The sequence below is a fragment of the Cibotium barometz genome, chromosome 63 (assembly GCF_041138505.1).
Source record: "Cibotium barometz isolate CiBa-2024 chromosome 63, ASM4113850v1, whole genome shotgun sequence".
Classification (NCBI taxonomy): Eukaryota; Viridiplantae; Streptophyta; class Polypodiopsida; order Cyatheales; family Cibotiaceae; genus Cibotium; species Cibotium barometz.
In genome coordinates, this window is record NC_141108.1 from 8381 (window position 1) to 14781 (window position 6401).

Here is a 6401-nt window from a genome sequence, read left to right on the forward strand (position 1 = left end):
AATGTTTCCATTAAATATCCATTTCTCATTTTCAAAAATGTTAGCATAATCCTCTTTCAACTTAAAATGAATTAATATGATTTTTCTTAATCATAAACAAGCTTAAAGAAATTAATCATCATTTTTAACTAGATTAAAATGATAAAAATACCTAATCTTTTTCTCTAGCTAGTGAAGCCTAGAGTTTTGTTTAAGATAATGAGTTTATCATTAAGAACCATCCTTCTAACAAGGATCTAACCATAAAGATGATTAATCTTTCCAAAAAGAGAGATTTACTAATAAAAATAATATAATTAAGCATAAAGATTAGTATTAGACCATTTAAACATTATGAATCATTAGAAAGCTTGATACCATTTAATTGAAAGCTTCCCAAGCATTAGAGGGGTTGGGAAGGAGATAACCATTGAGAAAGATAGAAAAACCATTGGATTAAGGCTTACCTTTGATTTTGGCTTGATTCTTTAAAGAAAGAAGTGAAGCCCACAAAGTAAGCTTTGGCCACCAAGTTGGGGAGGGTAATCTCCAAGAGAGGATGGAGAATTGTGAAGCTCCAAAGCTTCCAAAAGTAGAGGCAAAATAGAGGGATAATAGAATTACAGTAAAATAAAGATAATACTGGCATGTAATTACTCAAAGATGAAAATACAAAGGAATAAGGGTCTATTTATAGGTAAGGGAGGCCACTAACCAAGTCCAAATGGGATCTAGAGGCTTCCAGCTTCAGTTTGATCCATTTTGGACAAGTTTTGGACCAGTTTAGCTCACTTTTTGATCTAGTTACAGGAGGAGAGATAAAAATATCTCATTTTTTGAATAAAAAATGCAAGGTAATGATGAAAAATAGGTGCCTCCTTCATGAGCCCTTTCCCTCCTTACTGAGGTGTCAAAATTTAAATTTTTTACTAATAAACCTTAATTTTTAACTAATAAACCCAATACTTGGTCAACTCTTCATCTTATATGAGCATTTACTCATTTTTGGGGGGATTTAGTTTTATTATTTCTATTTTTGTCATCCCAACACTTGGATTAATTCTATTGGCCCTTTGGAACCTTATTGGGACCTTAATCAAAAAAAATTTTGAAAATGTGGACCCTTAGGCTAAGGTCTCTTATACACATATTGAATTAATTTCTAATGCACATTGGAAAATTATTTTTAAACTTCTATTTCAGGGGAATTCATCTTAAATATAAGGAGAAACTTTGTATCAAAAATATCTCAATTTTATACTATCTCTCTCTAGAACATTTTCTCTCTCTAGGCCAAAAACAAGGGAAAACAATATTTTCTTCCTTTCTGAAATAGGGGATGAATATAGAAACTGAAGGGGAGATTTTTACACCTTTACATATCAAAAGATAGAGGGAGGAATCTTACAGTGTGTGTGTGTGTATGTGTGTGTGTGTGTGTGTGAGAGAGAGAGCGAGAGAGAGAGAGAGAGAGAGAGAGAGAGAGAGAGAGAGAGAGAGAGAGAGAACAAGAAGGAGGAGGAGAAGAAATGAAGGCCTGTTGGTGTTTGGTTAGGACCAGGCTTTTGTGGTTCCAGACCACCTAATCAGGAGGGCACAAGGGATGCAGCTGCACCCAATGAGATAAGACAACGTGCAATTGTTGAGGTACCGCCTACCTAAGTGCAGGGAGATTGAGCATGAATGCAAGCAGGTTAGCTCCTATGGTTATCTAGATACTAGAAAACCTATCACATCCAGACAGGAATAACTCAACACAAGATTAAATACAACACAGATAGAGATGAGTAGATAGAGAGTAACAGTGAGATGAGACACAATCCACTCTTGAATATTACAGTGCAATGTCTTAAAGGAACACTGCCCATGAACTTCCCTCTCAATTCTCATGTGTCCCTATTCAGTATTGTTCCTCTCCTCAAAGCCTAAGTAGACTCAACATGTCTCTCTATCCTGACAATGATGCACACCTTCTACAATCTCAACTAGGTAGACTAGACTCATGCTCACTCCTATATCCCCTTACCCGACTAATCCCCCTCTTTCCATTACAACCACGTGTACTACCCTATCAAGAAGCTGTTACAAGTTTGTTACAAAACAAGAAGACCCGATTGTTGCACAACGGTCAGTCTAGCAGCAATCTGGGCATGACCAAATAGGCTAGTTGGCCACCAACACTTGGGGATCACGGTGGACGCTATGCCAAAAGGGAAGCCCCCCGTCCGGATTCCTTATGGCGTGTTCAAGAAGTTGCCTTCTTCTGGTGACTCCTCCATAAGCAATGCCCCTTGAGATGAACTTGATTGGGTGATCTGGGGCATACCATGGCTCGTATTCTCTCTTCCTTCTTCTCACCCAAGCGTGTCCTATTCCAATTCTTTTGTCAACTTTTCAGAACTGCACTTCCACTACAAGGAAAAGCGTCCATAGGCGCATTTATAGACACATTTTGATAACGTGGTTTAACATGTTACAATGCGTTTATAAAAGCACGTCTAAAATTGCATCTACCGACACCGGTCTAATAGAGGCTATAAGCGCGTCTATATGCGCGTCTATACTGCATAATAGATGCGCTTATATTAGACGCAGATATAGACGCGCTCTGGAATTTTTTAAAAAAAATCCTAGAGACCTACCTGGTGCAGATGTACAGCTGCATTTTCTACACATGCAGCTATATTTTCTACACAGGCAGCTCTCTACTTTAAGGTTTTGCTTACTTGTACATAGACGAATCAAGATCAGCAAAGATATCAACATAAAAACTTAAAGTAAAGATAGATATGCACAAAAAGATTTGTGAACACACTTCGAATATTGATTAAAAAAGATGAGAAATTACATTTTATATCCAAAAATTTATCCATACATGATCGTAGCCACATAAGGCTTGAATAAAAACATACATACATAAAGAAGATGAAAAATTTCATCTTATATCCAAGAAGTTGTCCATGCATGATGGTAGTCACATGAGGCTTGAAAAAGAAACATAGTTGCATAAACCAAAACTATACATGAAGAAAAACTACTCGGAGGAGTCATCACTCTCCCATTAGTAGGGGGCATTCGGACATATTTTGGGCCTTTTACTAATGAAAGTAATTAGCAACGGACCAATAGGAATAGAGGATTGTGCACATTTGGTCTCCTTTGAATATAGGGAGGGAGACTAGGCCATAGAGGCTTTTAGTACTAATAATTACACTTGTCCCTTTAAAAAAGTAGGGGGTTTAGGGTAGGTATGGTCCCACCATTTTTCGTGGCTCAAAAAATCCTTAAAATTTTGAAATTTTTGAGATCCCCCCAAAACTCACATTTCCCCCCAAAAACCCATCTCAAATTTCATTGTAATCAAAAATTTCATTTTCAAGTCCGCTTTCCCTCTTGAACGTCCAAATTAAACTCTTCCTCCCTTTCTCTTCCATCTCTATCTCATTTGCCCAACCCTAATGAAACCACCAAAGCCTGAAACCCTAAACTTTCTCCTCCATCTTAATCTCTCTCCCTTCTCGGAGCTCCATCTCTTTCATCTTCAAGGCTCCCGTAAAACCCTAGTCTCCACATCTCTTTCCTTTTTACTCTAAACATAACCTTTCTACTCTAGCTTCCAAGAAGATATGGCCGCACCAAGAAGACCAAAAGATAATATTGAGGAGATATCCTTGCACAACAAGAAGGACGATGATGGTGCTTGGGTGGGAGAGGCATTTTGTAAGAGCGCTTGGGTTTATCTACAGTCTGCTGCAATCGGGCCTCACCGAGTTCGACCGTGAAATGTACTAGAGCACCATTGGAAAGGTCATTTACAAGGCTTCAAGAAGGCAAGCAATGGAAAACTAGTGGCCACGGTACAACATGTTTACACAGCACGAGATATCTATCTTCGCCAACAAACTCGATTTCCATAAAATTGTATCACAGGTAGAAAGGGGCATGTGAGATTTTCTGACAGAGATGTTTCAATCTAAGTCAACTTATTTCTTGTTTGCAAATATTTTTCCTTCAAACATGGTAGAAGAGCAGCCATTGGAAAGCCTTACCAGAACATTTCAAGCATTTCATGATGCAGACATTGGTCAAGCAATGTTTTCTTGTAAAACAAGTGCAGAACTTCTTAAGGAAAAGGTCTTCTTTTACCGGCACTCCTATTTGGTGCCAAAGCAGGACGGTGGGTTTGGTAAGCTATAGATAATCACATCTCCACCCCTATCTTCTATAGAATGGCCAATTCCACATGCTTGGACAGTAATGGTCATGAAATCAAAGATGCTTTGTGATATACAAGGGTCTTTGAAGTTTGCAAATCCCTCTCGATCTGTGAGTCTTAGTTGGGTATGCCCAATACATCTTTTTGCCAAGATGCTCAATCAATTTTGTTTCTCACAAACACCTACAATGTTTGTGCCTTGCTCTTGCTTCCCTTCTCAGGGACTCCTTGTTTAAAGCTGAAATGCTTAATAGGGGAATGAAACGGCATCTTTTTTCTCTTCTTTGATGCAAGTGCTAGTGCACTGGTGGAAGTGGCGAGCCAGGGTCGTCAGGCGTAATTGCATTATTGAAGATAATGAACCACAGATATGATTTGGAGAATCATAGTGGTGAAACATTTATGAAATTACAGAAGAATGGTTTGTAGGAGTGGAAACATGATGAGAAAACATTATGGCTATGTGGTTGAACAGTTGAGTAAGTTTTAACCTTCGTGATTTTACACGTGTTAGAAATCACGACCGTGATTGTTGAAGATTCACGTTGATGAAAAACCTATATTTACACCATATGATGATTGATATACATTTCGAACAAGGGGAAACACATGTCAGAGATGGTTCTAATAGAGATAGCCAAGTTAGCATGATTATGTAGAGATAAGAATCATGGATATGATTCTTGGAAGAATCACAATGATAATATTTCATGTATACTGAGGAGAGATGACTTTAGTAGTTCAGACATAATGAGAGAATGCCAAAATATGATGCACTTGAAAATTTGGATGAAGATTTGCTGGCATGATTCTTAGAAAAATCATGACAGTAAGAAGTAATACAACACAACAAACAATTGCAGAGAATACACGATGCAAAGTGTAATTTGAAAGAAATTGGCATGATTTGCATTTTGACACATGTTAGAAATCATAATTCTACAACATGATTTACAAATCATGGCCCGATGACATTGGCATGTCTACTTAGGATGTGGATGATACATACCATGTTGGAGTATAACCCAATTTGGCAGTGCAATCAAGGCACTCGAGTTGAGGCACAATGAAGGATGCAATTCAATGAACACCCATAGAAGACCAAGAGAAACCCAGTTCAAGACACAAATACATATACAAGGGAGGATATGTAGCCATTTAAGGCTAGAATAAGGGATAAAAAATACGATTGATGCATTCTTTGGAGTTCATGATGGACAAGACACATTGCTCTCTTATTGAAAAAAAAATCTAATTAATCATCTATTAGGTCTCATGTATATATTCATAAATGTGGGAAGCGTTATTTGGGAGCACTTGATTGTTGTGGGCATAGATATTAAGGGTGCACGAGATGATCTGAGAGAGAAGTTGAGAAGATGGAAGGTCTATAGCCACAATCTATGGATGATAAATTAATCCTACCAAGTGTACCTTGGATTTTATCTAAGAGGGAGGAGAAAAGCGTGAGGAAGAACTCACATGCCATATGTATTATATAATGGATTCCTTCACAAAAAATTATAAGACAGGTGGATTTAAGTCTCATGATCGGCAGGTGGATTTAAGTCTCATGATCGGCACAAGTTCTTACAGGTATGTAGACTTTCAAGATCTTTTATTTGAGACTTTCTTAATCATCACCAATGAAAGTGTATTAACTCACTAATTTATGTTTGTGGATGGTGATACTTTTTAGTTTATGCTTCGTATTGCAATCAAAGACTACATAACCAAAGGCATTAGGATTTCCATTTTTAAAATCAATGGATTAGTAAGCTAGATTTCTCCAAGGAGATCAACTTACAATATTTTGAGAACGTAAGAATCAACTTGATAGAAGTAGTGTGTTTAGTTGTGAAGTATTTTACAACATATATTCTACATCACAACACATCCTATCACATCCCATTCACATCTTATCACATCCCAATCACATCCTATCACATCCCATTCACGTCTTATCACATCCCAATCACATCCTATCACATCCTATCACATCCCATTCACATCTTATCATATCCATCCACATCCTATCGCATCCCATTTACATCTTATCGCATCCCATTTACATCTTATCACATCCATTCACATCCTATCGCATCCCATTTACATCTTATCACATCCTATCGCATCCCATTCACATCTTATCACATCTATTTACATCCTATCACATCCCATTCACATCTTATTACCATTTAGTAGC